This window comes from Nuphar pumila, chromosome 3 (genome assembly GCF_984573655.1).
Source record: "Nuphar pumila chromosome 3, dmNupPumi1.hap1.1, whole genome shotgun sequence".
Lineage (NCBI taxonomy): Eukaryota > Viridiplantae > Streptophyta > Magnoliopsida > Nymphaeales > Nymphaeaceae > Nuphar > Nuphar pumila.
The window spans coordinates 101,728,385-101,753,463 of NC_143251.1; positions in this window are offsets into that span (position 1 = coordinate 101,728,385).

A 25,079-nucleotide genomic window follows, 5' to 3' on the forward strand; every position below is an offset into this window, starting at 1 on the left:
AGAGATAAATAAATGTCATGATTGTTTATTTAATATAGAAATAGTTTTTATGGAAATAGGTCATAGGGTGATCCTGTGATGTGTACTTTGAAAGATATGACATTTTTGAAAGAAAAGAATGACTTAAAAAAATATGTCATGATTAATGTGTTTTCATATTTGTAATCTTTATGAGTATACGTAAATATGAGGACACACTTTGACTTTGAATAGTGGTAAGAGAGATGATGAGATAAAAAGAAAGAGTCAAAAATATATTTAAAAAAAAAGAATTGATAAATGATAGATTAAAAAATAAGAATAGACATGGATGAGTCGGATTCAAAAATCTAAAATATATAATAAAAAAATTTATTCGAGAGATGAAATGAGGAGACAAAAGATATTCATGAGTGAAGAGTAATAATTTGCTTATATAAGAAGTATTTTTATGGATATACGTGGAAGGAGTAAAAGTAGACATAAAGAAGGGTGATACGAATTTGTAGAGAGATAAGAGTGGTCATAAAGGACAACAAACACTTGATGTATGATATAAAGTAAAGTTATGATTGATAGGAATTGATGTTTTGCTTGAAGAACATAGTTTTTGAAAAAGATAAATTGTAAGAGGTCAAAGATCACGGATGGAGTCTCACTTCGTATGAGATAGAGAGAGAAAAAAAATGGTACTAATAGTACTTATGAGAATAAAAAAAATGAAGGACAAGTTTTTCGAATAATTTTTAATAAAAGGTGTGAAGGATGAAAGGATGATAATAGATTGTACTTAGGATATGATATAACAGATGATGTAGTAAGATTTTACGTGAAATATGACAGCTTGATTTTGAAAAAGGTGGTGAAGAAAATAAGAAGGATAAACACTCGATTTATTTACCATAAAGTTTAGTGAAGTGTCTTAATAGGAGGAAAGGAAGTCATGAAAAGGGATATATCACTTGAAAAAATAACATAAGTGAGGAACACAATATCATGTTGAATCTCGGATAGCTTATCGTAAGAGAGGTTTTCACAAGAAGACAAAAGTGATAAAAGGTGTTATGAGATGAGTGATGTGAACAGAGTCATGATAGCTTTACTTAATATTAATTTTTCTTATGGATATGAGTGAAAAGGAAATAGGACAAGGAGTTATTATTGATGTGTACTTGAAAGATGACAAGTTGAAAGACATAAAGAATGTGTCATGATGAATGTGTTTTTATGAGTGTTTAGAGTATACGTGAATATAGTTTGACTTTGAATAGTGAAAAAAATACATAAAAAAACATTGATAAGAAGAAAAATAAGATTTTAATAGAACTCATAAGAAGTTTTAGTCTTAATAAATGTGATTAATTATAAGTCACTTAGTTTGCATATTCCTAATTCTCTTCTAATTCGTGTAAAGTCTTCATGTTTCAAAGGTTTAGTGAAGATGTCTGTTAATTGTTGATTAGTGGGTATGAATTCGAGTTTAATTATGTTGTTTAAGACTTGTTCTCTTACAAAGTGGTGTCTAATTTGAATGTGTTTAGTTTGAGAGTGTAAAATAGAAAAGTTTTAAGTCTCGTACCACGCACGAGGTGTTTGTTTTAATCCATATAAAGCATATTTTAGTTTAAAAACATGATCAGGAAATTATTCATTTTCAAAACCTGGAGGTTGTTTTACATAAAACTTGTTCATTTATAAAACCATTTAGAAAAGCACTTTTAACATTCATTTGATATAGTTTAAAATCCATATAGCTTGCATATGCTAAAAACATTCTTATAGATTCAAGTCTAGCAACAGGAGCAAATGTTTTATCAAAGTCAATACCTTCCTTCTGATTATATCCTTGAGCCACTAGCCTTCCCTTGTTTCTTACAACATTACCTGATTCATCCAGCTTATTTCTGAAGATCCATCTTGTCCCAATGATTTGATGATCTTTTGGTTTTGGTACAAGATCCCACACATCATTTCTTTGGAACTGGTTAAGTTCTCCAGTCATTGCTAGCATCCAAAACTCGTCTATGATGGATTCATCAATCTTTTTAGGTTCAAGTTGAGAAATGAAGGTCATATTTGCAATATGTTCCAACTGAGCTCTTGTTTGATCCCCCTTGGTCAGGTCTCCCAAAATCTGCTTTTGAGGATGATCTCTGATTTCAGCAAATGTTCTTTGATGATCATCTTCATTAGATTCAGCTGTGTTATCTAAAAGAAAATCTGTACTTTCAAGATCATCATCATTAGTCTTATTATGAATAGATTGACCAATAGATTCATTAAAACTGACATGCATAGATTCTTCAATAGTATTAGTACTCTTATTGAAAACTCTGTATGTTTTACTATGACTTAAATATCCTAGAAATATGCCTTCAACAGATTTATCATCAAATTTATCAAGGCTATCTTTTGTGTTCAGGATAAAGCATTTGCACCCAAAGACTTTAAAGTAGTCTATTCTTGGAGTTCTGTCATAGAATAATTCATAGGGAGCTTTATTCAACAAAGGTCTAATAAGTACTCTATTTGAAATATAGCATGCAGTATTAACAACTTCATCCAAAAATATTTAGCAAGATTGTTATGTTGAAGTATAGTTCTAGCAGATTCTTGAAGGGTTCTATTCTTTCTTTCTACTACACCATTTTGAGGTGCAGCTCTAGGAAAGGCAAAGTTATGTGAAATACCATGCAAGTTATAAAAAAATCATTATCAAATTCTCCTCCATTGTCACTACGAATTTTAACAATTGAAGAAGATTTTTCATATTGTAATTTTTTCATAAAATTTTAATTTCACAAAACGTATTACTTTTGTTTTTCAAAAATATTACCCAAGTGAATCTTGAGTAATCATCAAAAATGACAAAAGCATATTTATTATGATTAAGACAAGCTACCCTAGAAGGACAAAAAGGATCCAGGTGGAAAAGCTCTAAAGGTCTTTTATTTGACACAACATTCTTTGATTTGAAGGATGATTTTGACAATTTTCCTAATTGACAAGCATCATAAAAAAATAGTCTCTTTTAAATGGTATTTTAGGTAACCCACGAACCAAGTTATTTTTAGCCATTTTAGAGATATATTTAAAGTTAACATGTCCCATTCTCATATGCCATAAATTTTGAGAGTCATTATTTACTTATGAGACAATGTTCAGTAATATTATCTAAGTATAATTCATATACATTATTTTTCTTTATACTTTTTAAAACAATATTTTCGTTTGTGTCCACTATGAGGCATGCATCATGTTTAAAACTGACATTATATCCTATGTCACACATTTGACTGATGCTTAAGAGATTGTGTTTTAAACCTTTAACAAGGAGAACGTCTTTGATAAGAGGTTTATCGATATTACCAATATTGCCAATACCAATTATCAAACCTTTGTTGTTATCTCCAAAGGTGACGGTTCCTCCTTCTTTATGATGAAGAACAGTAAAAAGATCTGGATGTCCTGTCATATGTTTTGAACATCCACTGTCTGATATCCATTTGTTCTTCTTTTTCAATGCTTGCAATAGATCAAGTAGAAACTCTTTTTGGTACCCGATCGGGTCCTTTTTTGTTAGATTTTGGAACCCATATCCACTTTGATTTGGGTTTATCTATAATCTTAGAGGAGTGCATGGAATTGAAATTATAATACTCCTGCTTAGGTTCAATAGAACCTTTGACAAAAGTGGTATTTTGATTCATACAAGAAGGTTTACTATAATGAGAGTTACTAATACCATTCTTGTAAAAAGAGAATTTTTGAGAGGAAAGAAGTTTGTCCAGGTTCTCTTTTCCTTTGGTAAACTTGAAAACCGTTTTCATAAGGTTTTCAGTTTTACTTTTTAATTCTGAAATTTCTACTTGAAGATTTTTAGTCTTAAAGCTAGTAGAAGTGATTTCAGAAGTGAGCATAAAATTTTTCTTTTTCAACTCAGAATTTTCAATACTGAGTTTTTCATTTTTCTGGGAAAGCTCTAAATTCTCGGATTTTAAAACTTTTTTTTTGAGAATTATTTTTTTGGATTCTTCAAAAAGTTCTTGAAAAGCATTTTGAAGTTCTTCAAAAAAAAAGTCAGAAGTTTCACTTACAGAGCTTTCTTCTACCATGAAGCACATGTTTGCAGTTTCAGCTTCATCATCACTTGACTCTTCACTGGTGGATGGTTCTGAATCATCCCATTGAGCATGTAGAGCCTTTTTCTTGAAGAACCTCTTCTTTGGTTCCTCGATTTTGGATTTTCTTTTTAGGAGAGAACAGTCACGTCTTACGTGAGCTGGCTTGTTGCATTGATAGCACATAGTCTCTTCTTTTTTATCTTGCTTTTCTTTGAGCTTTTTGGAAAACCTGTCCTTTCTCATGAAGCGTTGGAATCTTCGGGTAAGAAGAGCATTTTCAGAATCTTTTTCTGAATCATCATCCTCTGAGAGAGTTGGGAAGGCAAGATTTTTCTGTGTAGGTTGTTCTTCTTCCCTTCTTTCTTTCATATAGACTTCATAGGCCATAAGATTTCCTATTAAGTCATCCAAGGTGAGTTTGGATAGGTCTTGGGCTTCTTCAATGGCCGTAGTCTTTTTCTCCCAATCTGAAGTAAGAGATCTCAACACCTTTTTTACCTTGTTAGTCTGGGAATAAATTTCTCCCAGTGATTTAAGATCATTGGTGATATTGGTGAATCTAGTGAACATTTCAGTAATGGTTTCATCTTTGATCATCTTGAAAAGTTCATATTTTCGAACCAATGATGAGATCTTAGCTTCTTTTACTCTGTTTGTTCCCTCATGAATAACTTCCAAAGAATGCCAAATATCATGAGCAGAATCACAAATGGATATTCTGTTAAATTCATTTTGGTCTATGGCACAGTATAGAGCATTCATGGCTTTTGCATTTAGGTTTGCCATTTTTCTTTCTTCATCAGTCCATGAAGAGTAGTCTGATATAGGAGAAGAATATGGACATTCTACGATATTCCAAACAGCAAAATCTACAGACTTGAGAAATATGATCATTCTACATTTCCAGTAGCCATAGTTAGTGCCATTAAAAAAAGAAGGGCGAGATGAGTGTTGACCTTCGATGTCACGAGCATAAGAGGTTGATGCCATTTTTGTGCCGGAAGACTTGTTATGTCGAAACCAGCAGAACCTGCTTTGATACCAAATGAAATTCCACTAGAGGGGGGGGTGAATAGTGAAATACGATGCAGATCGATAAAATAAAAAATAAGGCAATAAGGCACAACACAATAAACACAGGATTTATACTGGTTCGGCCGAGTTACTGACCTACATCCAGTCCCCAAGTAAAACACTTGAGCCTTCCACTATAACATCCGAGTCACCGGATAAATAGTACAACACCCTCTTCCTCAGAGGTCTACTTCTCTCAACAGAGAAGGGAAACACCCTCTTCCTCAGAGGTCTACTTCTCTCAACAGAGAAGGGAAACACCCTCTTCCTCAGAGGTCTACTTCTCTCAACAGAGAAGGGAAAACACCCTCTTCCTCAGAGGTCTACTTCTCTCAACAGAGAAGGAAAAACACCCTCTTTCACAGAGGTCTACTTCTCTCAACAGAGAAGGGATACAACAGAGATCAGAATGTTACAACACTTTCCTATAGAACCTTCAGAATGATATGCAGAGTATGAATGCACGTATGAAGATTCTCAAAATGATCTTTTTCTTTTCTTACACACTCTTGTATTTTTCTGAGAGCTTTTCTTGCCTTTTTCTCTTTCTTTTTCTCTTTCTTTTTCTAAGCTCTTTTCTTAGAGTGTCGAGCAGGAATTTTTCTCGTTGAAAGCTTGCTTGTATTTTCACACAGTTCTGTTTGTATATATAGTCTTTAGAAAACTAGTCGTTGTCTTTTTTAAATGATTGTCCTTTTGGGATATGAGAAGTCAGGTCATTTCAAAAACAACTTAGTGTGAAAAGATAAGTGTACTATATTGCTTTTTCAAAAAGTCTTCTTTCCATACGAAGCATTTTTGGAATACACTATTCGTTGGTGTATTTTAAAATGAGTTATTCTTTGTATTAGGTATTTTCTCATAATAAATGTTATGTAGTATTTTTGAACGTTGAAGTGTAGTTTTGTCTTTATTCTAATTAATGATTTGAGGTACATAAGTACTTCTTTACTTTAAATGAGTATAAGTACAATGAGTGTTTTGAGATATTTATTTGTACATAGTCATGTCAAGTGTTTTCTTTATGTTGTGGTTTTCAAAGTCTTCAGAGAGAATGAGGACTACAAGAAAGTCGACATTCTTTGAGAAGGATATTAACAAGGATTTCTTACAGGAGGTATTTAATGCTTGTACAAAGAGAATGATGACTTCAAGTAAGTCGACATTCTATGGTTTTGTAAAAAGGTAACTAGAGTCTTTTCAAAACATATTATATTTGTATTTTATGTTTATGAGTAAGTCGACATTCTATGGGTTTGTAAAAAAGTAACTAAAGTCTTTTCAACATATATTATATTTGTATTTAATGTTTATGAGTAAGTCGACATTCTTGAGTGTGGGTTTTATTTATAAATAAATAGACATTTCTCAAATGCTTTTTGAGGTGGCATTTAATGCTTAAAGAAATAAATGGTCATTTCTTATTTTAATAAAATAATATTTATTTTCTCAAATCGTCAATTCTAAAATGAATGGTTGTGAAGTACACTAAATGCTTGAGTAATACTTATATTACAAATAGTCATTTCTCAAATAAATGCTTGTGTATTATCTTTTCATAATTTGTCTTTTCTTACATAAATGTTTATGTATTATGAACCAAAATTTCTTACGTCAATGTTTGTGTATTATGAACTAATGCATTTTGTCTTTTATTACATAAATGCTTATGTATTATGAACCAATACATCTTTTCACATTTTGTCTTTTCTTACATAAATGCTTATGTATTATGAACCAATACATCTTTTCACATTTTGTCTTTTCTTACATAAATGCTTATGTATTATGAACCAAAATTTCTTACGTAAATGTTTGTGTATTATGAATTAATTCATTTTGTCTTTTTCTTTCATATTTGAAATCATTAGCTTTTATATCTTTTCAAGTTGTCTTTTTCATAAATGCATGTTAGAAGGTACAATTAATGCTTTTGAAATCATGAGCTATTATATCTTGTCAAAATGTCTTTTTCATAAATGCTTGTAGGAAGTACAATGATTTATTTCAAAAAGGTGTTTTTGAAATGCTACAATATACATAACGTATCCTTTTATGAAAGCTTAACTTTTTGTAAATAAATGACTTGTATGATTTCAAAGCATATAATCTAATATGAAATATGCATGCTTCTGAAGGTTCTGTTACATATGACTCTAAAGAAGAAAAAAGTCTTCATCTTGAGGAAGCCGATTTTCTTGGATAATCTTTATGAATGTATGGCCCATCAAGCTTTTTTTTCAAAGTAGTATGATTGCATCAAATAGTTGCACTTGATCAAGTTGTCTTCACTCTTCTTAAGTGAAATAACCTTGCATCAAATACTCGTTAAATACATGGCACATCATATTCAGTCATAATATAACATATTCAGTTTCACATATGAAAGCATATCATATTTATCATATCTCATGAAAGCATATCATGTATTTATCATGTATCATATATATGCATCATGAAAGCATATCATATTTATCATGTATCATCAAAACATAGTTTCTCAACAAGTTCAAATTACACTACAACCACGGCAGTTTTGTTGAATCAATGTTCTTCCAACTAGCTATCAACATAGCCATCTTGTGTAACTATTTCATACACAGAGATCATTCTTACTAGGATTTAAACATTTTGGAACAAGTCCCTTGTCAGACTACCTGCTATTAGAAACGTACTTCCTCACAGGTTCGCTCTCGTCAAACTTACCTGATATTGAATCAGTACACCCTCACAGAATCATACTAGTCAAGCTACTGGTTTTGGAACATATACACTCGCACGGAGCTGTATACCCTCACAGGCTCACCCTGGCTAGACTATTTGATCTTGAATATGTAAAACCTCACTGGACTCTCTTCTTGGGAATAATTCCTCGATGGTTTATTTTATTAAGTGACTTTTGCGTTCTAATTACGCAAACTTAATTTCTCAATCATGGGGTCTATAGCTATCAATTTTAGGCATAAGCACATAAAATTCAAATTGACAAATCCAAAATTACTTTAGAGAGCAAGGATATATATCGATCTAGATGACCATACACAAAGTCATGAACCTCTTGTCTCGAACATTCATTGGATCTTATCTTCTGATTGCTTTTTACCCAACATAAAAAAATTGATACGGATCTGATTTTTGAATCAGGCTAAAATAGAAAAGACAAACCTATAGATTTTATAATTGGCTATCTCAATCAATCTCATAAGATCATAATTCACCATAGCTCTTTATGAAATCAAAATTTCATAAGATCCACACCGGATCACTTGGTCTGGGAGATGTACGACCTCACAAGGAGTTACTACTCTAGATGGTCTACCTGATATTGGACAATACACTTCCTCACAGAAATATACCATCTTTATGACTACCCGCTCTTGGACAATGTACTCCTCATAGAGGTTTACCGCTCTAACTAAATTACCTGGTCTTGAACATACATACCATTACATGATGGCCTCATTTGCCATAATATAGGCAATCCCCCGTATCGCGGGAACTCCTTACTCGACATGGTTCTCCTCGTTGTAGTAGTCATTTATCTATTCACATACAAGCATGTGTTTCAGTTTCTCGATGTATATAGGAAAGTAAAACTTTATTTACTTATATACATTCTATTACACAAGTATCTCCATTATGCACAAGTGTCACGCCACTCTGGCGGACATAGGCGGTGAGAAACTATATACATGAGTCTATTGACTCCAAATCACAACCAGTTTCTTAAGAACTGGACTTCTTTTTTGACAAAAACAACCCAAAATATCATCGGCTGCCACATTGCCTTGGCTTAGGCACAACTTGAGTTGGCTTGGGCGGCACTTCCGCACTCTCAAGCGAATCCTGTGGATAGATCAGTGATGCTGGTCTCCTTTCCCACTTTGTATCATTATGACTTGAGGAGTTCGAGATCATAACGGGATAATAGGAGTTGTATCCCTCTTCCTGGCCATTTAGGCTCGGCGTTTGTGAAGCCGCTTCATTCTCCCATATAATAGCACTGTGACTCAAGAAATCTGAAATCATAATAAGATTATAGAAGGAGTTGTTGTATCTCTCATCCCGACTGTGCAAGCTAGGCATATGTGACGCATGTTGATAGCCTTGCAAGCGATTGTATTATGCAAGGAAGTTCAAGTCAAATTCCACCAGATGTGGTAGTTCATCTTAAGTCAATGGGGTGTGGCTACTCTCAACACTTGTATGATGTGATCCACTAACACGCGAGGTCTCATCCTTAAGACCAAGCGATCTTTGTCGACCCATATCAGCGGTATACCTCCTTTGGCATTCATTGGCGGAATGCCCATCTTTGCCACAATATTGGCAGTCTTGGACTTCATACGGGCATACCCACTCATCGTGCATGATCTTGCAACGATAGCAGTATCCGCATGAGTCGTGAGTTGCCATCTATACAAAGATGCACCCAGATAAAAAAAAGTATAAAATTTATACTTATAGTGCGATACCGTGAACATGACGGATCTTGAACTAGGTTTCTCAGACACATGCTCTGATATCAATTCTGTAACGCCCCGAATTTTCAAAACAAAGCTAAGTTAAAATTTTCATGAATTTCTTTTTTTTTTCTTTGCAGTGGAACTTAGAAAAGCTATTAGCAGCAGAATCAGACGATAATGAGTCGTCAGTTTTAGAAAACTCTGGGCACATTACAGGTATGTGGCCAAGTAACTCTTTGACCACCAAAGTGTTCCATTTTATTGAAAACCACATGTTTATTACAACATCACTGCTTGGAAAAGTAGTATACGTTCAATAAAAAGAAGTAGTACAACTCTGTCTAGAGAAACCTTGGAACTCGATGCCGCCGTGCTCCGCATATTGCAACATAGGTACAACACCTAAAATCCCCATTAAACGGGGTCAGAACCATTGATGGTCAGGTAAGCAAGCAATCACATATCCATTCAACTCAAGTAAATGCGTTGACCACTCAGGGTTGCAGTTCACAATAACGACGCTCAAGCCTCCACGACTTAGCATATATCGCAAGAGCCTCCTCAAGGCTATGAGTTGAACATCCGCTCAAGTCTCCACGACCTAGCCTTGACCTCTTTCGAGTCTCAAAGGGATGTTTAGCTCAAGTCTTTATACTTGGCACATCCATATCCCACGCATCTAAGGACAGCTCCTCGAGCTTCGCTTAGTCATGCAGATACAACACGGGTATTTGCCCAATCAATCCAGTCGTATACCGATCATGACACCTTCATAAAGGTTATACAGGACTGACTCAACAACGTCCATCCACTCATACATTCAAGCATCGCTGAACCTAGAGCTAATGCATTGTTTTGATATTTAACCTCTTCCACCCTTAGTACGTGGATGAAGCATTGTCCGGACATCAACTCGACGTTCTGGGGGTTGATTATTCCATGTATTTTATATACCTCAGAGGCCTGTTGACCCTATTCATAGTAGGGCGGTGTGTTTCAACCGGGAGAACCCTACTAGGCCTATGTTCGGATGCGTCCTCTACCTACAATAGTTGGGTTCAATCCTTAGATCTTAAGGATAACCACGACCCCAAAACCCATGAGTGACTGAGGCCATCGTGGACTCTATCAGGTTTAAAGTTTAATACGTGTCACTCAAGGTTGTACCATCACTGTCATTCCACAGTGAGCATAATTCCTGAAGGGGTTTGCCAGTCTTACGATTACTTGGTTAGATATTGCATGCCATTTAGGCAACCTGTACCTCAACACTGCGGGGATATGTACCCGACCCCATTCAGTATGCCCCAAGCATGGTCATCAACCGAGTGGGATACCCCTAACATGATCAATAACTGCGGGGTATATGCGACCTTAAGTCTTAGTCATATGTATGCTTAACTCTGCTCTCGGCACTGCGGCCATTACGAATACCTCACTTCTTTCGGGTGAAAACAACACACTCTGGCTCTGCGGCCCTTATAAGTCTCGTTGTATAACAGTTCTCAATGAGCATGCATATGACTTGATCTCAATGGATCGGCCGCTCGATGTATTTTTACGTAACGAACACATAGCCTTGTCAAGGTGCAGCCTCTATTCTGGCTCAGCGACCCTTACGAGTAAGGTACCCTTACAGGCAATAGGGATACGAGCCAGACTGGCATCGTTCCAACAACGGACATCATTATGTCGTTTAACCAGTTCCAACAGCTCTTCTGCTCTATCGGCAGTGGTGCGACGATCCTTTCTACATTGTAGAAAGTGTTCCATGAACTGGGTAGCACTCCGCTATATGACGGAGTATCCTCCTACGTTCTTTCTAAGCTATTTTTAGCTTCTTCAAAAATTTGTGCAGCACTTCCTCTCTTTGATGGAGAAAGCATGTGTTTCTTTTAATCATTTCAGCGGCATCTCCCCTCTTTGCGGGAAAATTGCTACGCTTAACTCAGGTATGGATGCACACCGTCGTGCCTACAACGCATTCATCAAAGCTAATTATAACCTTTGGTCATAGCCAGGTCGTACGCAATTGACTTAGTCTTTACAAAAAAGCAGTTTTGCACAAAGGCGAAGCCTTTCAAATAGGGGCTTCATTCGTTAAGCAGAATCTTGAACGAGGAGCGGTAAGAGAATCGCATTGGCGATTTGGAGTTGATCTCCATTTGAACGCTCATTTACGCACCATATATGTAATATAAGCAGAAGCTTGTGCTTTATATGGCGGCGGCGTAAAGAAAATGCATATACTTATTGTTCGGGGGGTGTAACCGAATGAAATATTCTACATATATATTTATGGAAAGCAGAAGCTTTGGCATTATTCAACGCGATGGCGTAAGTAAATGCATAATCAAAAGTGCAGAATCAGAAATGCAGAAAGCAGGAAGCCTTGGCATCATACAACGCGACGACAAAGGTAAATTACACAGTCTTGGCGATATAAGACGCGACGGCCCATTTCCAAATGATATACACAAAGATTTGTATCCAATGATAGTTATGAAGCGAGCGAGTAAACATCGAAGTGTCCTAGAGGGCTCAACCAGAAACTAGGGTGAGATATCATTTTTAAAGACACATATACTGCGTATTCAAACATATATATATATATAACGATAGTTACGAGGCGAGCGCGTGAACACCGAAGTCTCCTAGAGGGCTCAACCAAGAACTAGGATCAGATACTACTTCAGAAAGTATATGCTATATATAAATAAGCAAATACTTGAGAGAGATGGATCAACGAAGTAAACTTACTTCATATCGTGGAAGAAATGACTCTGAAACGCTCCAACTGCTTCAACCGGGGTTCGATCCTTCCGTCGAGAGGTCTGACTAGGTCAGATGAGATCGACCTAGTTGAGGAAGAGGTAAAACAGGTCAAGCTGCTCGACCTAAGTGGTTTGAACCAAACTGGATTCGGTCCAAGTCAACTGGGTTCAACATTTTCGGATTTAGCCCAAGCAGGCTAAGTCTGGGTTCAGAAACCAAACCAGAATCTGGGACCAAAAAGAACCTTGACTTTGACTTCAAACCCAACTAGGTTCAAGTCAAGTCAACTGAGTTTGGACATTGTCAAGTAAGCTAGGACCAGGTTAGGCAGGCTAAGACTAGATCAGGCAGGCTAAGACTAGATCAGGCAGACTCAGACCAGGTCAGGCAGGCTCAGGTGGGCTAGGCTAGGTAGGGGAGGTTTGGAAAAGGAGGAGAGAGATAGGGCTAGACAAATTTTTAAAGGGGGGGGGGGGGGGGGGCGCTCTTCTATTTATAGCCAAGGTTGCTTAGCCCCTAAGCAACCCCATTTACCTTAATGCCCCTGCCTGTTTCCAAAATCCAAGTTGAGCTTATCCGGATGACTCACTGATCTTATCCAGATGACTCACTGATCTTATCGAAATGACTCACTGATCTTATCCAGATGACATATTTGATCTTATCCTGTGGGTCCCACTAGATATTTCCATGGGATATTTTTGTGGGTCCCATCGGATATTTTTTTAGGAATATTTATGTGAGTTCCACCAACATTTCCGTGGGTCCTGCAAAAATTTTGGGTTTTCAGTGATTTTTTCTGAAAATTTATGAGTACACCATTCTCTTTGTATTGATGTAACTAAGAAAGTTAGTTCATGGAAATCTCTTGATTTCGTTCAGGTAGGAAGTTATGACTTCCAGAGTGTTTGAGCATATATTCGCAGAGCGACAAATATCCTAAGTATAATTGGTTTGTAAAAATTGATTTGTTTCGCATTCTGAGTGAAAATGCTATTTTTACCAGTAAATGCCTCATAAATTTTATTCAGAAATTGTCTGAAAAATTGCGGGTCTTACAGATTTATTCGACCGAGCTTGTCACCTTGAGAAGAGCCCGTTCTTTTCGTAAAAATGAAGGATGAATCAATACGGTTATGCATCGATTATCGAATGTTTAACCAGGTCACTATTAAGAATAAATATCCATTACCCTATATCGAAGACTTCTTCGATTAGTTGCAAAAGGCAAAGGTAAAGATTACTTTATAACTAAGTGTATATGATTGTAGTGTTGTTTGTTTATGTGATCGTTTTTGTAATATATGTGTTACTTGTGCTTTTGTGTAGGTCTTCTCGAAGATTGATTTGAGATCTGGGTATCATTAGCTACGAATTAAGGCAGAGGATATATTTAAGATTGTGTTTCACATTTGTTATGGGCCTTATGAGTTCGTGGTAATGCCATTTGGACTCACAAATGCTTCAGCTGCGTTTATTGATATGATGAATCATATTTTTCGACCATTTCTGGATTCTTTTATGATCATGTTTATCGATGACATCTTGATCTATTCAGAGATTGAGATCCATCATCAAGAGCATCTACGAATTGTTTTGGGGACTCTTAGGGAGCATCAGCTCTATGCTAAGTTCTCCAAATGTGAGTTTTGTCTCAGGCAAGTCTCCTTCCTTGGCCATGTGATTTCTGCAGATGGCGTGACTGTGGATCCTGCCAAAGTTGAGGCAGTGTTAGATTGGCAACAACCACAAAATATTCGAGATATTAGGAGCTTCCTTGGTCTGGCTGGTTACTATCGATGCTTTATTCAGGATTTCTCTCGTATTACTTTGCCGATGACAAAACTTCTGAGGAAGGGAGTCAAATTCGAGTGGTCAGATAAATGCGAAGAGAGCTTTCAAATGCTTAAGTAGAAACTCATTTCAGCTCCAGTTTTGTCTTTGCCATCAGGCAATGGTGGTTTTTCTGGTTTTCTCAGACGCTTCTGGCACGAATTTAGGATGTGTTTTAATGCTGAATGGTAAGGTTATAGCGTATGCATTGCGTTAGTTGAAAGTGCATGAGTGAAATTACCCGACACATGACCTAGAGTTGGTCGTTGTAGTCTTTGCGTTGAAGATATGATGATATTATTTGTTTGGTGAGTAGTTCGAAGTGTTCACAGATCATAAGAGTTTGAAGTATTCATTTTCGCAGAAAAAGCTAAATATGCAACAACGTAGATGGTTGGAATTCATCAAGGATTATGACTTTTCTTTGTCTTATCATCCAGGTAAGGCAAATATGGTAGCCGATGCACTTAGTAGAAAGACTAGTGGTGTTTTATCCCGTTGCCTTAGTGGTGGATGAAAACTACTAGAGGATTTTATTGCGTGGAGGCTCTTTGTTGTGGGCCAGAGCACGATTAAGCTTGCTAGCCTAGTCGTGCAACTAGATATCATCGTCAAAATTATCACAGTGCATTTGAAGGACCCTCAGTTTGAGAAATTGAAGGCCCTTACCCTGGTGAGTGACACCTCTTTCCACCTTAGAGAGGATGGAGGTATTTGTATGAGAGATCGTATTTGGGTACCTAGCAATCTTGATTTGAGGCGTCAGCTCCTTGACAAGGCTTACAAATCCCGATATACCATTCACCCTGGCACGACTAAGATGTTTAAGGACCTTCAGAAGAGGTATTGGTGGAATGACATGAAGAAAGATGTTGCAGCTTATGTTTCAAAGTGTTTGACTTGCCAGCAAGTGAAGATCGAGCATCAGAGACCCAGTGGTCTATTGTAGCCTATAGAGATTCCGTTGTGGAAATGGGAAGCGATCACGATGGATTTTGTCATGGGACTACCCAAGACTCGTCGTCAGCACAATGCCATTTAGGTAATCGTTGATAGATTGACCAAGTCAGCACATTTCTTGCCTATTCGTGTGACTCAGACTCCTGAGAGTCTTACAGATCTATATATTAAGAAGGTAGTTCATTTTCATGGTGTGACTATATCGATCATATCCGATCGCGATACTCATTTTACCTCATATTTTTTGGGACAGTTTCAGCAAGCTTTGGGTACGAAGTTGAAGTTTAGCACGACGTTTCACCCTCAGACGGATGGTCAGTCTGAGAGGACTATTCAAACCCTCGAGGATATGCTTTGGGCATGCACTTTAGATTGAAGAGGCGATTGGGATAGTCACGTGATTCTCGCAGAGTTCCCATATAACCATAGTTATCATGTGAGCATTGGCATGGCACCCTATGAGGCACTCTATGGGAGGCCATACAGATCGCCTATTTACTGGGATGTCGACAACCGCAATATGGAGTCACCTATGGTAGTCCAGCATTATACAGATCAGGTATGGATTATTCATGATCATTTGTGCACACCATAGAGTCGTCATAAGAGCTACGCGGATCATCATCGTAGAGAGCTTACCTTCGAGGTTGATGACCTCGTGTTCATCAAGATCTCTCCTACCAAAAGCGTTTTTCATTTCAGCAAGAAGGGTAAACTTAGTCCAAGGTATGTTGGTCCTTTCAGGGTTCTAGAAAGGATTGGCAAGGCAGCCTATCACGTGGAGTTACCACCACAGTACTCGCAGATTCATGATGTTTTCACGTGTCCATGATCAAAAAGTATGTTCACGACTGTGATCATTGCAAAATTTTTCCTCTTCTTCCTTTTTAGGAAGAAAAGAGAAAATTTCTTGCAAGGTCTCACTTGATCTTTGGAAAAAGATTTTGAAAATTTACTCGCCTCCGTTTTGAAATTTTTGTAGGAAAATGGAGAGACGGGATTCGCTCATTGGTACGAGGTTCAACCATTCCTAGCGCCTTTACCAGAGGTAATTAAACCAAGGGTCGAATTCATGCCTTTGCTTTGCCCAAATTTATGTAAGTGATTATTCTAAGTCCTAGATGCACATTGAATCAGGCTTGTGCTATGATTTTGAACTTGAGAAGAATGCATATTTTTAGAAATGCTTTAGAAAATTTGAGATTTTCCAAGTGATTTTGGGAATGGATTTTGAAAGCATCCTTTAAGAAACGGCTCGAAAGTTCAGAAATTGATTTAAAAATTTATTGAAAAATATTGTAAATCACAATAATGATTTTCTAAAAGATGCGATAAATCGCAATATCGTAAATCGCAGGATGATTTGCTAAAAGTCATTGTAAATCACACAATGATTTATGGAAAGACACGGTAAATCGCAATAGCGATTTATTGAAGGATGTCGCCAATCAGATGGCAATTTTGAAATTCAAGAATTTAAAATGAATTTAAAAGCATTGAAATCGAAGATCTGGAAATCGAATTCAAAGTCAAGTTTTTTTGGAATTTGAGGTCTGAATTGAATTGAGAATCAAGATTGGGGTTTTGAGAGAAATAAGGAATAAAAATCAAAGTTGGAATGTAAAATTCAAAGATAGAAATTTAAAAATAAAATTGAAAATTGGGAATTGAAAATGGGTATTTGAAATAGGATTTAAAGTTAAAGGGAATTGAAAATGAAATTGAGAAATAAGATTGGGTTTATGAAGTGGAATAAAACAATGACTTGGAATTTAGGAATGAAAAACATCTTTTGAAAATTATTTCAAAATTCACTTGGAAATTTGAAAATGGTTTCAAAGAGGTGGAAAATGCTGACGCAATTCTATCTTAAATGATGAATGCATTAAAAAAAATGAAATTAGGTTTTGAAAAGCATATTTCATTCTTTAAGTGAATTGAAATAAGATTGAAGATATAATACATTTATGACTATGGCCATAAAATATATTATATAATAATCATATTTAAATTCATTTGAAGAATAAAATATATTTTGGTGCCTTTATAGAGTTTAAAATAAAATTAACTCTCAATATATCCTGACTATGGCCATTGATATATGTTTTGAATTAATTTTAAATTAAACTCTAATAAAGGAAGAAAATATTTAGAAAAACATGATTTTTTTAAAGAGATCTAGTGTGGTCCCAATGTTATTACATAAAAGATGAAAACCCTAAGTTTTGTTCACATTTTGACTATGGCCATAAATGCAAATCGCCAACTTAGGATTTAATCACCTTTTATTAGAATGGTGTTTGTGCCATTCGTGTTTCACCATAGTGTTATTGAAAATGAAAATAGAAATGTAACATATTGATTATGAAAATAGAAGTTAAACTATATGCTCATTCATTCTAAGCTAAGCGTAAAGTAAACTTCTCATTAATTGATTTATTACAACCTTTGAATTAATACAATGATTAAAAAGAAATAACAAAACAGAAAATCCTGCAAAATGAGCAAACTTGTTAGAAATAAGTGTAGGCTTTTATGGATTTTTCTTCAATTATTGAAAAAATGAAGAATACATCCAAAATTAGCCTTTTATGCCTCAGAAATAAAGAGAATCAAATAAAATAAAAGTGAATGATGTATGACTGCAAAACTTTTGAAAATGGTGCTTTAGAGTTTTGAATTTTCGAAATTGGGGTTTTAAAACATATAAATACATTTTAAAGCTTGAATTCAAAGTGAATTTAACCTTGAAATTGAGATTTTTATGAAAATCTATTGAAAATGATTGAAATAAAGGCAAATAAACTCCAAAGCTTGTTTGAAATGAAGTTAAGGCATTCCAACTTGATAAAATTCATTTTTAATTTATGAAATACAAGAATTATGTTTGAAAAATTGAATTTAAAAGTGATAAAATGCCCATTTTAACTTCATTTTAACAAAGCAATGCTTTTTCATAAAGTCAGTTTTTGAAAGATGAAATGAATGAATGGTCAATGATCTTAGAAATTTTTAAAATGATATGCAGATGCTTAACAGTCTGATGAATGTTGTAGAATTGAAAAGGCTAAGCAATCATCTGAGGAAAACCCAAGTTTGGATTCTTTTATCCAGATAATATAGTATTTTGCAGAATCAGGATTTTGTAGATAAAGCTGTTGGAGCATTCTGAGTGAATGGAAGTCTTAAACAATTTGATTTTGACTCAAAATAAACCCATGGATTCACAACACAGCAAGAAAGCATTCCCTTTTTACAGAATATCAAAATCATTCCTGAAACTAGAGCTATGATCAAAACATCAGAGCATTAATTTCAGAAACAGAAAATTGGATTTTACAAGACAGGTTTCAGTAAACTAGATGTTACAAAGGCTAAACAGACCCGATTTCTCTCAAATTTGAGAAAAAAGTTGCTTAACTTAATTGAAAAGCTAACCCAATTTACATAATTGAAAAATAGATTTTGGTTTGAAAATGGAAACTTCGGAAAGTCACTGTTTCTAAACAGGAAGTGAACCTGTTACAGAATTTGAAGTTTTGTAACCAGTCTTAGTTTTTAACAAACTTGAGATATCACATAAGCATAGAAAGTTATAAAATTTTCCAGATGTAAACTAGACACATATAGGAAGAAAACTCTTTTTATGGATTTAGAAAATGATCTCCCATTAGGGAGATATGACTCTTACAAAATGAACTAAAAACCCGTCACTCAAATAAGGTAGACTAATAGGGGTCTGGTTTTTAATCCAAATGGAGTATCAAATGACCATAAAAATCACTGAAAATTTACAGGAATAAATTAGACTCCATAACAAATACACCACTGTTTACGGATTTGAAATCCAATCTCTGGTTAGGGAGATATGACCCTGACAAGTTGGTCCTAATTCGGGTAGCGATTTACAGCGATTTGTTACTGAACAACACCACAAATCGCTGCAGAATTTTGCAAAAACACTACAAATCGCTATAGTGAAGTTCGACAATACTATAAATTGTTGTGGGTCTCGTTGTAGACCCGAAAACACTACAAATCGTAGTTAAAAGACCAATAACACTACAAATCGTTGTAGGATGACCAAACAACACTACAAATTGTTGTGGGGCTCATTGGAGACCCGAAAATACTACAAATCGTAGTTAAAAGACCGGACAACACTACAAATTGCTGTAGAATCATTGAACAACACTACAAATCGCTGTGGGGCTCGTTGGAGACCCAAAAATACTACAAATCATAGTTAAAAGATCAGACAACACTACAAATCGTTGTAGGATGACTGAACAATACTACAAATCGTTGTGAGGCTCGTTGGAGACCCAAACACACTACAAATCGTAGTTAAAAGATCGGATAACACTACAAATTGCTGTAGAATGACCAAACAACACTTTGTGGGGCTCGTTGGAGACCCAGAAATACTACAAATCGTAGTAGGGACTCATAGGAGACCCAAAAAATCATAACAATGATTTTGCTGGAGAATGTTGCCAATCATATGGCGATTTATTGAAGGTGGGCAACAACAGTTATGGCATGGGGCCAAAATCAGAACATGTACAAAATCAGGATACAGAGCTCTGATATTTAATCCAAATAAAATAGTAATTCACCATAAAAATTTACAGAGGTAAACTAGACATATAAACAAAGAGAACCTGTTTTACAGAATTAAAAAATAATCTCCCGTTGAGGAGATAAAAGTCTGACAAAATGGATCAAAATCTGAGCCATTAAAATGACACAGGGTGACAAAGTTATGGTTTTTGACCCAAAATTGTATGAAAACACCATATAAATTGCTAAAATTTGGTATGGAAAAACTAGGTTCAATTTAAAAAACACCCTATTTTACGGATCAGAAAGATCATCTCTAGTTAGGAAGAAATCACTCCCGCAAATTGGTCCTGATTCTGCTAAAATCCTAACGGTGCAAAATAACAGGTTCTGAATCTCGAGTTTTAAGGTGGGTCAAACAAACTCAGAATGATCTGATTTTTGGTGGAGATTTTAAAACACATGCATGAAGTTGCAATAAAAAATTTTGATTAAAATGAGCTCTGACTACATACAAATCGATGGATCTAAAGTGCACCAGAATTGGAAATGCAGTCTAAAAGCAACTGAACATGATAAAAGCAAACTGCACATGCGTAGATGTTCAAACATGAGATCTAATGCCTTAAAACATGAATGAATGCATGGATGATAAAAAATTAAGACAGAAAATGTGTTAAAAGAAAACCAAAATGGTTGAGGCACAAATCTAACTTGTTGTAGCCCATTTGAAAAAAGGATTTGATCTAAAAAGATCAAATCACTTCAATTCTTTTGGCTCAATCAAAATATGTTAAACAGAGATTAAAATGCAGTAAATAGGAAGATGAAAACTCAGATTCTAATCCATTAATCATGCTATGACAAGAAATTTTAAGAGAATAGAAGAGCACTCACCTTGGCTGAAGGGGTCTGAAAGAGAGGGTTGGAAGCTTCTCTCAAATTTTCGTAAACTCCAAGTAAAAAGGGAGAGAGAGAGAGAGAATGCTAACCACCAATCGTCGATCTTTCTTCCTTCCTTCCTCTTCTTATTCTTCTTCCTCCTTCTTTTCTTGCTTCTTTTCTTGCTTCTTTTCTGCTCTTTTTCTTCCTTCTTTTCCTCCTTTGTTTCCTCCTTTTTTTTCTTCATCTGTTTCCTCCTCCTTTTCTTCCCCTTTTTCTGGAGGGTCTAGGGCTGAGGCAACAATGGGCTCGTATAGGGTTGATGATTTTTCTTTAAAAATGAATTTTAATAGGTTTAAAAATCTATAATAAAATATGAATAAAAAAGGAGGATTTTAAAAATAACGGATTTTAATTGGATTCGAGATCCAATTTGATTTTCGACTCCAAATTGAGTTAAAACCGGATCCAGATTGAGTTTTAAGAAATTTTGCAAAAGTATTGAATTTAGGATTGAAATTCAAGAATTGTTTTTGAATTGGGGATAAAATTGGACTTTGAAAGTGGATCTAGATATGAGGTTTTGAATAAAAACTAGATTTGGATCTGGATCTCGATTACAGATCAAAATAACGGAGATTAGTTCGAATTGGGTTCGAACCTTGGGAATAAATTTATAAAAATGAAAAATTCAGGCTTATGATGGAGTTTGGATTTGGATATTGGATCGAACCTGGAAACAAATCTTGGATATTAGATCAAAACTTAAGAAATAAAGTTGGATCTCAGATATCATATGAGCTCGAGATCACGAATTGATTCAAATATACTCCTAAATGAATCAGGAATACAAAAGGGGGTTTGGCATCTATAAAAAGGGGAGGTCCAAAACGGATTTGAAAATTTTAGGGTGTTTACAACGACCCTTCTACGTCATTTTGTTTCATGTATCCATGCCCAATGTTTCTCGACCACTTCCTTAGTCACATACAGGTATGTGGCTTTATCTTGCTCCAAGATCTTTTTTATAAAATAATTGTATTGTGATATCATGGTTGCTCGGACTATGCTCTACCAGAGTGCACTGTAATATCCAACATATTTCGGCATTTTTCTTTGATTTTCTTAATATTTGGATAATATAAATTTTGAGGCCTAAAACACACTTATTCAAATTTGTTTTCGTATGATGTAATATTCAACATGTTTCAACATTTTTCTTGATTTTCTTAATATCTGAATAATGAAAATTATGAGACCTATTTTTATAACTTTTGAGTGTGTGGTTACACTTGCATCGAAATTTTGAGAACATGTTTTATTTTGTCAAAAATGGAGTTGAAATAAGTTCAAAGCATGCTCAACAAATTTTATGAGCAAAATAGTCATTTTAGAAAAGTTACGGGGACAATTATGACATGAGGGTTATAGTCATTCGAACCTTGGTTGATTGCTCAGTCAACTGCCCAAGGGATGTAATGGTTATTTTTAAAATTTCTTAATAAAGAATTCTAGTTATTTTTCTTTTTAAGGGACTTAGTTGGAATTTAATTATGTAACTAGATGGGGACCTAGTTAGCCAAACTAAGGACTCAACCGGATTTAATTATGGTTGGACCTAGATTGGATCTTAGTTTGATCCCACCCAAACCCATAATTCCAAAATCCTACACGTATTACTCTGATTCCACTTGTAAATACATTTTTCATAAGTGTTGACATACACACACCAAGTGTTGAATGTCTCTCAACACTTGTTGCCCCCACCTCACTTATTTTCCCCTATAAATAAACCCAACATTCCCACTCAACTCTCATCTCCCTCACCTTCACACACTCTCTCCCCTTCTCACTCGCTTCCTCTTTTTGCTCCTCTCTCACCTTCCAATTGTGTTCCTCCCACGAGCCACTTGTGATCATCGCAAAATTTTTCCTCTCTTGGTATTTCTCTCTCTTCCTCCTCTTTCCCTTTCTAGCCTCTATTTATCCTTTTTGAAGGGAGAAATAAAAGACAGAAAAGAAGAGAGAAGAGAAAGAAAGAAAAGAGAGAAGAGAGAGAGGAAATCTTCTGTGAAGGTCTCACTTGACCTTAATTTCGAAAAAAATATTTGAAAGATTACTCACCTCCATTTTGAAATATTTGCAGGAAGATTGGGAGACAGGGCTCGCTCGTCGGTACGAGGTTCGACCGTTCCTAGCGCCTTTACCAGGGGTAATCGAACCAAGGATCGAATTTATGCCTTTTGCTTTGCTAAAATATTATCTAAGAATTTATTCTAAGTCTAAGGATGCACGAAGAATCATGCTTGTGTAAATGCAAAAGATGTATGCTTTTTTGAGAAGATTTTTGGAAATTTTAGCTAAGTGATTTTGAAATTATGAAAAATATGATGAAGAAATGGTTTTTGGAAGTTGAAAATGGACTTGGAGAAGTTAGATTTTCTAACTTAAGAATAGATCTTGAGTTTTGAAATAATCAAAGATTGAGATGAACCTAAATTTTGAAGAAGGGAGTTTAGGAAATAAGAATTGGAAGTTGAATATGGACTTCAAAATGGATCTAGAATTGAGAGTCAAGATGGAATTTGAAGATAGAGTGGAACTCTAGTTTTAAAATTTAAGATCAGAATGAAAGGTGGAAGAAATTTAGACGGGATTTGGAATTTAGAATTGGGTATGAAATCTGAAATCCCTGACAAAATTGGATCCGAAATCCGGAACCTGAGATGGAATTGGATCTAAAATCCAATATGGGATTTTAAAAAGTAGAATTGGACCTAAAATCTAGAGTCCTAGATAGAGTTGGATCTGAAGTCTGGAATCCAAGATGGAGTTGAATCCGAAACCAAATATGGAATTAGAAGATGGATCTCTGATTTTGGAAATTTAGATAAGATCCGAAGATGGGTCTGGGCCTTGGGCATCTAGATGGGTTTTGAGAATAGAATTGATTTTTGGAAATGTAGATGAAACCTGGAATTGGATATGAGATATCTAAATTGACTTTTGAAATTTGAAAGGAAGGACAGAGAATGAAACTTGAATCAGGACATGAATCTGAAAATTACAAAGTTTAAATTGAACCTTGAATTTTGATCTGAAATGTTGAATTGAATTTGAATTTGAATTCTGAAGATGAATTTGGAAATTCAAAGTTGAATTGAAATTTTGAAATTTGATTTGAATGGAAAATTGAATTTTTGAATGTAAAAAATAAATTTGAAATTTCAAAGTCAAATTGGACTTTGAAATTGAAATTTGAATTTTTAAAATAAGATAGAATTGAGAAAAAGAATTTGAATTTATAAATGAGAATTGATTTAAGAAATGAAGAAGGTATTTGAAGAATTATCTCAAAATCACTTGGATTTTGAAAAAGAATGTTGAAAATATGATATAGTTTTATCCTAAATGATGAAATGAATAAAAGAATTTGAAATTTGGTTTTTGAAAAGTATATTTGATTCTTTAAGTGAATTGAAATAAGATTGAGAATATAATACATTCCTGATTATTGTCATTGAATACATTATATAATAATCTATATTTAAATTCAGGTGAAGAATAAAACATATTTTGGTGCTTTTATAGAGTTTAAAATGAAATTAACTCTTAATATATCTTGACTATGGTTATTGATATATATTTTGAGTGAATTTTAAGTTAAACTCTGATAAAAGAAGAAAATATTTAAAAAAATATGATGATTTTTTAAAAAGATCTAGTGTGGATCCAGTATTATTTCATAAAAGATAAGAATCCTAAGCATTGCCCGCATTTTGACTATGGCCATCAATGTGAGTCATTTGCTTAGAATTAATTACCTCTTATTAGAACGGTGCACGTGCCATTCGTGTTTCACCATTGTGGGTTTCCAGAAATAAAAGAGAAAATAAAATGAAATGAGCAATTTACGATATTTACATGCTCATACATTCTATTCTAAGGCTGAAAGGGGAAATTTCTCATTAATAGCCAAGTATTACAATTTTGAACTAAACTGAAATAAAGAATCCCTGAACTCAGAAAGGAAAGCACTATTTTCTATGTATTCCTGCGAAAACAGGGTTAGCAAAAGATAATAACTGCATATTGCAAGATATCACATTGAACCTAGAATATGACCAATGAAATGTTTATGTATATATTTTATACTAATGAAAATGTGGCATCAATGACAAAAACACATGTTGGAATTAATGTATCAAGCTAATGAGGAGTGACTATGTAAAATGCATGCACACTTAGTGAGTGTTATAGTGAGTGGTGATATGCTCAACTATCTAGGTATGATGTTAAGGAGAAGAGGGTGGTACAGCTGGAAGGTATGAAGTATGACAGGTGGTTGAAGATTGTTGACATATGGTAAGTGTAGATAATATGTTCCAGCTGTACACAAGGTGTAAGGGCTGATGCTGGATGT